The 8,929-nt window shown below is 43.0% G+C and overlaps 1 protein-coding gene across 1 annotated transcript in view; it reads left to right on the top strand.

Moving 5' to 3' along the window:
• The first annotated feature begins 1,196 nt into the window (after positions 1-1,196).
• The window catches only part of zmiz2 (zinc finger, MIZ-type containing 2), a 90,081-nt gene continuing 82,348 nt past the window's right edge, over positions 1,197-8,929 (top strand). The window contains exon 1 of the mRNA XM_063209938.1: positions 1,197-1,806. The gene's annotated coding sequence lies outside the window, so the exon portion shown is untranslated. The remainder of the gene's footprint in view (positions 1,807-8,929) is intronic.

Raw genomic sequence — 8,929 nt, 5'->3', positions numbered from 1 at the left:
AACCCCGTTGTTGGTTTGGTTTACATTCATGTACTTGATAATACATATAAATAGTTATATTACATAAATAAAATGTAAAAATATGCAATTTTGATAGCTTTGTATTAAATAAAAATGAATTAAGATTATTTTCTGAAAAGGCACTTAGGGGGTTTTGCATCTGAACTCTTCAAGTATGAGAGAGTAATGATTGAGTCTATAGCCTACAATTAGGGGCACGAGATAGCATAATAATAATAATAATAACCTAATAATAATAATAATAATAATAATAATAATAATAATAATAACAACCTAATAATAATAATAGCCTAAATACAGTGTTTTTGTATTTTCAGTTTATAACAGAAACGCATTCAGGTCAGACCTATCTGGATGAGGGCAGAAATTGATCAGAAGGGTCACTGAGATGTTAGCACCCAGTGGGCTATAAATATTCTCTCTCTCGCTCTCTCTCTCTCTCTCTCTCTCTCTCTCTCTCTCTCTCTCTCTCTGAATGTGTGTGTGTGTGTGTGTGTGTGTGTGTGTGTGTGTGTGTGTGTGTGTGTGTGTGTGTGTGTGTGTGTGTGTGTGTGTGTGTGTGTGTAATAGGCTGTTTTTTTATATATATATATTACTCAGTGTAGTCAGAGTAGCTCAGATGTTGCCTACTTGTGTGCAAGCTTGATTTTACAAAGAGTAAGCAGCAGAGCTGAGAAATGTGTCCATGTCACTGCAAGTTATAGCCATTACCTGAACAAACAAAATAATTTAGACACAAGTAAACACGTTTTAGTTGTCACTAGGATAACTACATGGGGAAATAATAGCATACATATAGGCCTATGTGAGACTGTCTTAAATTAGGCAAACGTTTGAAAAAATATTTTGGGTTTCATGTCAAGGTTTAGCTTATAAGCCTACAATAGACTAATGCCTGTGTTGTTCTTCCTTAATTATAAAAAATAACACTGCATAAATTTAAACAAACATTTCTTTGATATTAAAAACAAAGATGGACGTGTCAACACCTTAAAATAAACCTTTTAGTTTCCAGTGGCTCACGTGTCATTCTTGATGGAATTGAGTGGAGCCAAAATGGCTACAGTTCCAGCGGCGCTCGAGAGGAGTGCTGGTGGGCTGAGCAACTGTGCGCGCCTTCTCATAGATCACTTCCTGCTCTGCTTGTCGATCAGCTAATCTGGTCTGAGGGCTAGGGGAAGTCAGCCGAGAAGGCGATGAGGGGGTGAGTGACAAAAAACTGCTTCTTTCTTCCGAACCTCCATCCCCATGATCTCATGAATAAATTATAGCGGCTCATTGTGCAATAGAGTGAGGAATGCAGCGGCGCTCAGGGAAATACTGCCGAGAGCAGAGGCTACACTCAGACTACACTCAGACCCATTGCTTGGTCTACTCTTACTTTTTTTTAAAGTAGCCGATTGCTGGTTGGGTCCATCTTTGTAGCCAGCGAATTTCAACTGGCGACATACACCGGGTCTGTTGTCTGGCCACTGATAAGCAGGTTTAATTTCCTAAATCACATGGATAAAACAAGGTAGCCGGATTTATTTGTTCACGGCTGCTACTTGTGTGAAATTGTGGGAATTGCTGGCACCATATCCGACATAGCCTACATGCAAGCAACTCATTTGTTAACCAAGAGAGGTTAAGAGAAGACCACACAGAACATTGTCCACTTTCATCGCCTTTGCAAAAAAAAAGGATCGCACTGGTCCTTGTTGAAACACACGGAGGATTCCTACCGCAGATCACGGAATCACCAGACAATCAGGGACCAGTGCAACCTCGGGCAGCTAGTCGGGGGTAAGCAACTATTTACATTTACTTATCACGATGCTTCACGTTACCGTTTTGTGTATATCAGTTGATTTAAATGTTACCATCACTCCCGCCCGTTGACAAAGGTTGAAAGAGAAGGAAGTAGCCAAACGCTGTTTTACGCACGCGTCTCTCAATCCTTAAGATTAATTCAACAATTGATTTATCATGCTCTCCCCTTTCCATTCCATCCCTGTCTTTGGTGTTGCTGCTGTGACGGTCAGTTGGCGAGGAAGAATTCGGCAAGCTGTGAAATTGGTGTTTCCCTTGTATCAGGAGTGACCAAATGTCTCAGCTAAATGTGTGAAAGCAGTGCAAGTGTGTGTGACCAAGGCAAGGCTTGCCCCTACACTGTGTTTGATAAAAGGCATTACAAGGTGATACAAAATGTCGCCCATTGTATTATCTTCTGCTGGCATGCCATTCTGCCACAATGTTGCTCTTTAAGTCGCTTAGTGGCATCAGGGCTGCTATTGACAAACTGGCAAAAGCCCGGGCAGCTTAGTCATTGGGGAAACACTCATTCATTCATTCAATGCTCCAGTGTTTGATGGTGAGTGACTTGGTTACAAGGTGTTGTTGTATTTTGATAGTCTGTGTTGGGATGCCTAAACATGGTTTGATTTTCTGCAGAAGTGTCCGGCTCTCCAAAACATTATTCTGTTGTCTGTTGCAATTAGGAATGGCAGTGAAGTATGTACACAAGGGAATGTTTGTACACCTTGGTTATGATCACCTGTGCAATTGCTCCATAGACCATTAAGATGTCGACACAAGGGGATAGCTTGTGTATTATTTAGGATAATGATTTCCATATCTTGTTTGTGGTTAAGATTTGATGTCTGCTTACAATACAAACAATATTAACATAGGATATAGTCATTATATGTTACCGGCTGATTGGGTTACAGATACACAAGGTACATTTGTTGGCTGATGACGTTTTCAAATAGTAATATTAATCATTTATTCATGCACTTTGTTAGTGTAATGTGCAAACATATGCTGATCATGTCAGCCATGTCTGTCTGTAATGAACATCATTTGTAAATAATGGTGTGTGTGAACACGCTGGCAGCATGTCTAAGCCTTGGCTTTACCTGTAGCTCTCGCTGCTGTGGTTGGATTGTGACAGAACGCAGACAAAAGCATTGCCGCTACATGTGCAAGCGGCTGTGCAAGTTTGGCACAAGGGATTTTGGACCGCTCATGCGTCTCAGTCATGTTGGTTGGAGCAGAACATTTGAAGTGTCTGGCTTGTGGTTGGATGGCTTTAGGTCTAGTGCATATCAGGTTTGATATTTTAGGTAGACAGCAACAGAAAGCAGGTTAACACATGGTTGTGCTGTGTTTCCATTCAGTCTATGCACTGTGCAAGAACATGGTACCATGCCCATTGGTTTTGAATGCACACTGAATTTAGAGCAGGTGAGCTAATGGAAAATTGTAGCCCCCTCCAGGAAACACATGTTAGCCCCTGTCGTGCCGAAAAGTGAGTGCCTGCCAGAATACGAGTGCCCTCATTGAAACCAATGGAAACCAATGACCAATTTTTCAGACATTTGTTACCCATTTTTGCAGATAAATCCGACACAATTTAAGATGGAAAGCCTATCAATAAAGAATCTACATTCCTTCTGGAAGTATTACAAAGAACTGGTTACAATTTCAGTATTATTTCCATAAAAGAATCGAAGAATTGTCATAACAAATGTTACAGTTTCATTCAAATAGCTCATATTAAGTGGAGGACGAGTAATGTTTCATAAGCATATTTTAGTTCATAAATTATGTAATTCATTCTGCAAAAATGTGTATAATTTTCTCTCAAAAAATGTCATTGGTTTCAATGAGGGCACTCGTGTTCTGGCAGGCACTCACTTTTCGGCACGACACCCCCTCGGGGCTACAGTGGAGACATCCCATTAGTAAATGACATCAATAATGTCCCGTTAATACTAGGCACTTGGAGTCACCTCTTTACCCCAGCAAGGCAGCACGCCTGCTTTCATATTTGTCTTGTCTGTCTGACTGTGCGTGAGCGTCAATATGCATGTGTGACAGAGTTGATGTGGGTGTGTGCTGCACACATCGCGTGCATATGTTGGTCTGTCCTTGGGAGCTATGAGGGTCAGGTTTAAAAATAGTCCATTTTCTACGGAGAAATAAGGAAAAGTGATGGGCGGATTAAAGTATGTGTCTGTGTGAGAGAGAGTGGTAGTGTGTGCGCACGTGTGCCGATTTTGATCCTTGTCCTTGGAGCTTGGAGGATTGGTGTTTTTGTTGTTTTTTTTTTTTTTTAAAGAGAAATGAGAAGAAGGGTCTGACAGATGGTGAACATCCTGACCGTATGTGTCTTGTACTGCTACTGGATGCTGTGCAGGGTTTCCTTCCTACAGACCAAGTAGTGCTACAGGCAAAATACATTGGGCCAGGGCATAGCCCCATTGATATGTGTGTGCGGTTCAGTGTTAATTTTGTCAGCTTTTTTTTATTTAGTCGTAGTCTTAGTCACAATGACGAAAATCTATTTTAGTCTTAGTCATATTTTAGTCATTGCCTTCCCAATTTAGTCTTAGTCTTTGTCTAAATGACGAAAATCAATTTTAGTCTTAGTCAATTTTTAGTCATTTTAGTCAACACTGTACATAATAGAACTTCTCCACACACTGCTTCACTTTTTAACATATATCATTGACTGGACAGAATAAACATTCTCTGAGCACTGCTTCTCTTTTTAACATGCATCACACTGTGCAGAATGAAACTTCTTCACACACTGCTTCTCTTTTTCTCTATTGTATTTAACACCAGTGTTAATTTAGTCAGTTTTTTTAAATTTAGTCTTAGTCTTAGTCACAATGACGAAAATCAATTTTAGTTTTAGTCATATTTTAGTCATTGGCTTCCCAATTTAGTCTTAGTCTTAGTCTAAATGACGAAAATCAAAAAAGGGCTTTGACGAAATATTTTAGTCATAGTCATGGTTGACGAAATTAACACTGGTGCGGCTGTTGATCATTTTTTGTGGTGCTCAGTTTTTATTCTGTGGTGCTGTGCCACAGAAGTTTGGAACACATGGCCGTTGTTTTTTTTTGGGGGGGGGTCTTATTTTTCAGACGGGACAGAGGGAGATGGCAGAGAGAGATGGGGAAGGATCATGGCCTGGGGCTGGGCCGGGATTCGAACCCGGGTCGCCTGCTTGGCAGTCTAGTGACCAGCTGTTAGAGCCATGTCTGGGCCACACAGCCGTAGTCTTGACATGTTCTGTACTGATGCTGTTTGCTGTGCTGTTGATATGTCTTGTGGTTGTGGCCAACATGGACTCATAAGCTTTACAGTCCAGTGCCACATTTTCCAAAACACCTGAATTTTACCTGTCCATTTGGACATACTTCATGTCTGTGGTTGATATGGTTCCTATTTACTAGCCAGGACACCCTTGTAAAAGAGATTTTTAATCTCAACTGGTCTACTGTCCTGGTAAAATAAAGGTTAAATACATTTCAAAGAAGTTATCGTTGGGTGAAATGGAGAATAAGCAGCACTACAGCAGTTGTGCATGACACAGCCAGTGATGGGCAACCTTGGTTGAGAAGCTACCACACAATCCAGTGCCACACATTCCTCTACTGACACTGGACAGCACAGGTATAATACAAACAGGTGAAGGTGGTGCGACCGGCTCTTTATCTTTTTGAGCGTCTTGCATAGTGTGTTATTCCAAAAATAAAAGAGTCTAACTCTTACTAAACAATTCCAAAACGAGACAGCACGGAGCAGGAAGTGAAATGCAGCCACATGTTCCCATGGAGGTTAGAGGGCACTCATGGAGCAGAGGCTCTCTTCTCTTCTCACTGCTGGCCAGGGTTTGAGATTTGCCTGTCGCCAAGGCGAGCTGCATGACATTAGATGAGATGAGACGTGTGTCTATGGAGGGTCATGACTCATGAATATATTGATGTTAAAAATAACGTATTTAATCTCTTTATTTATATGGTTGTTGGTTTTGTAAATGTGATGTGATGTTTTATTTCTGTATTGGCCATGATATAGCCATAGCTGCTGAACAGGCAATAAATGTAAACAATCAGTCATCAACAATCTATGGAGGGTCATAGAGCCCTAACCCTAGCACATCATCAGGAGGGCAAAGAGTGGAGGTTCTCTTCTCTCAGTAAGCCTTGCGTTTGGGCTTTGGCCGTTTTCAAGCCACTGTCAGATAAATGAGCACCACGAGATTAGATAAGATGAGATGTGTATCTATGGAGGGTCATCGGACCCGAACCAGCACATCAGGGGGCATGGAGCCGAGGTCCTAACAGGAGGCCCTGCGTTCGAGCCTTTGCCCTGGGTTGGAGGATTGGCCTCGGTTGGTAGGATTGGCCCTGGCCGAGGCGAGCTACTGTCAGATAGATATGGAAGAGATGAGATTAGATTGGATGAGATGAGATGTGTGTATGTTTATTGAGGGTCACATAGCAACTTAACCCTAGCACATATACAATACATTTTAATAATCAAATGTTTGATCTAGCGCACACGACTACATACTGTTGTCACTCACAAAGCACCTCACAGAAACTGTTGAATGTTGAGGAGAAAAAATACAATACACATGTCAGGTTTCATTTAAAAGGTTGGAGAAATTTCCAAAAACGAAGCAAAACTTGACTTCCGATCATATCATTTACACATTAGCTATGTATACCATATGTGAAGGCTGTAGATTTTTCATGTTTTTTTATGTAAAGGCCGTAGATATTTCATTGTCTATTGCTGTTGCTGAACAGAGGGGTGACATGACATAAGCTTCTACTGATGGGCTGGTGTGTGCTCGTGCTACACTGCTTTTAATAATACCAGAATCCCAAGTCCTAAGGGGTGCGGTTTGATGTTGCTGAGTTATCAATGCTAATTTGTTTATCCTAAGCCACTGGAGTTTTGCATTCCCTTGTTCACACACAAACACACACACTTACATACACACACACACACACACACATACACACAGACTTACACACACACACATACACACAGACTTACACACACACACACACACACACCATGTGAGCACGCTCTAATGCATCTTTATTAAAAGCCCCTCCATCAGTTATAGCCTGTGATTTGATGGCTGTGTTTGTCTGGGGGTCCCAGAGCAAGCTTGTGGAAATAGCCGCAGCACATCAGGGAATCCATCCATTCGTTCATCCAGCCGCTTCTTTTTTATTTTGTAACCTTGGAGTCGGGTAAACACTCCTTGTGGTTTTGGGTTTGTTCTGGGACTCAGAATCTACATTTATTACACACACACACACACACACGTACACACGTACACACACGTACACACGTACACACACACACACACGTACACACACACACACACACGTACACACACACACACACACACACACACACACACACACACACACACACACACACACACACACACACACACACCTACATGTCCTCCACACAACAACACAGCACAGCAAAGCTTACTTTTATTCCAGGGATGTGTGTCAACATCAACATCCAGCACTACTACAACAGTGCTACAGTATAGCAGGCTGTGGAGGAAGCAAAAAGAGCTCCAGCCCCAGCAGCAGGTAATCTTATCTGTTGGCTGTCCAGCCCTCAGTAAGGTGGACGAGGAGATGGTGGAGGACTGGAGTGGAGGAGTAGAGTTGTGGAGGAGTAGAGTTGTGGAGGAGGTGTAGGTGGAGGAGGTGTAGGTGGAGGAGGTGTTGGTGGAAGAGTGGAGTGGGGGAGTCGAGTTGTGGAGGTGTAGGTGGAGGAGTGGAGTGGAGGAGTAGAGTTGTGGAGGAGGTGTAGGTGGAGGAGTGGAGTGGGGGAGTAGAGTTGTGGAGGTGTAGGTGGAGGAGTGGAGTGGGGGAGTAGAGTTGTGGAGGAGGTGTAGGTGGAGGAGTGGAGTTGTGGAGGAGGTGTAGGTGGAGGAGTGGAGTGGGGGAGTAGAGTTGTGGAGGAGGTGTAGGTGGAGGAGTGGAGTTGTGGAGGAGGTGTAGGTGGAGGAGGTGTAGGTGGAGGAGTGGAGTGGGGGAGTAGAGTTGTGGAGGAGGTGTAGGTGGAGGAGTGGAGTGGGGGAGTAGAGTTGTGGAGGAGGTGTAGGTGGAGGAGTGGAGTTGTGGAGGAGGTGTAGGTGGAGGAGTGGAGTGGGGGAGGCAAAGGAGAGATGCGGCAGCTCACCTGAGGCAGCTACTTTTGTTTGCCAGAGCTTGAATGGCTTTCTCTCCCTTTTTCTCTGATAAGGAAAAGGCCCACACAGTGGTTTTTTTGCCTCTTGCTTGCTTTTCTGCTTGCTTGCTTGTCGCCTACTGGTTGTGATGTTCTCCGGTGTAGGTCAACACTTCACCAAGTGAAGGTGTGTTTGTGTGGTTGTGTTGGTATGAGTGTTTGTAAAGCAGTGTCAGGTCCTGTGTGTTTGTGTCTGTGTGCATTTGTGTCCCTGTGTAAATCCCTCTCAAGTCTTTTGTATGGTGTGTGTGTGGTCTTTTTTTGTCTTTTGCGGCACTTCTTTTCTCAGTGCACCATCGCAGGCTTTGAAGAGATCTTTCTGAAACACCTCTTCAGGATCTCTGGGGGTTCCTCCTCCTCGCTTTAGTGACTGGCTCAAACAGTTCTTAGTTACTTGGTTTTCTTTTTTGTAGCGTAGTGTAGCATTGTGTGGCAGTGAGTGAGTGAGTGAGTGGGAGAGTGAGAGAAAGAAACCGTGTGTGTGTGTGTGTGCGTGTGTGTGTGTCTGTGTGTGTGTGTGTGTGTGTGTGTGTTCATGTTCATGTGTGTGAGTAAAAACCACTCACAGGCCCCACTGTTGTGTAAAGTAAGACATTAGCATTTCAATTGAAGCCCAATACCAGTTAGGTCCAGCTAGAGAACAAACACAGCACACCACAGTAGTGCTGCCCTAACTGAGACTAGTTTACATTAATTCATTTCACCATATCATCGTGTCGGCATCTTGCAAACTATTTACGTTTACAAACAAAGTTTCTGTCCTCAATAAAAAGCTATTCTGTTTATAAAGAAACGCTAATCGTCTGATTCGCTAGTCTGTGCTAGCTGGAGAGGTTGTTTACATGACCAAGGA

This window comes from Engraulis encrasicolus, chromosome 11, assembly GCF_034702125.1.
Source record: "Engraulis encrasicolus isolate BLACKSEA-1 chromosome 11, IST_EnEncr_1.0, whole genome shotgun sequence".
Classification (NCBI taxonomy): domain Eukaryota; kingdom Metazoa; phylum Chordata; class Actinopteri; order Clupeiformes; family Engraulidae; genus Engraulis; species Engraulis encrasicolus.
This window is presented reverse-complemented; position numbering and strand designations above follow the sequence as displayed.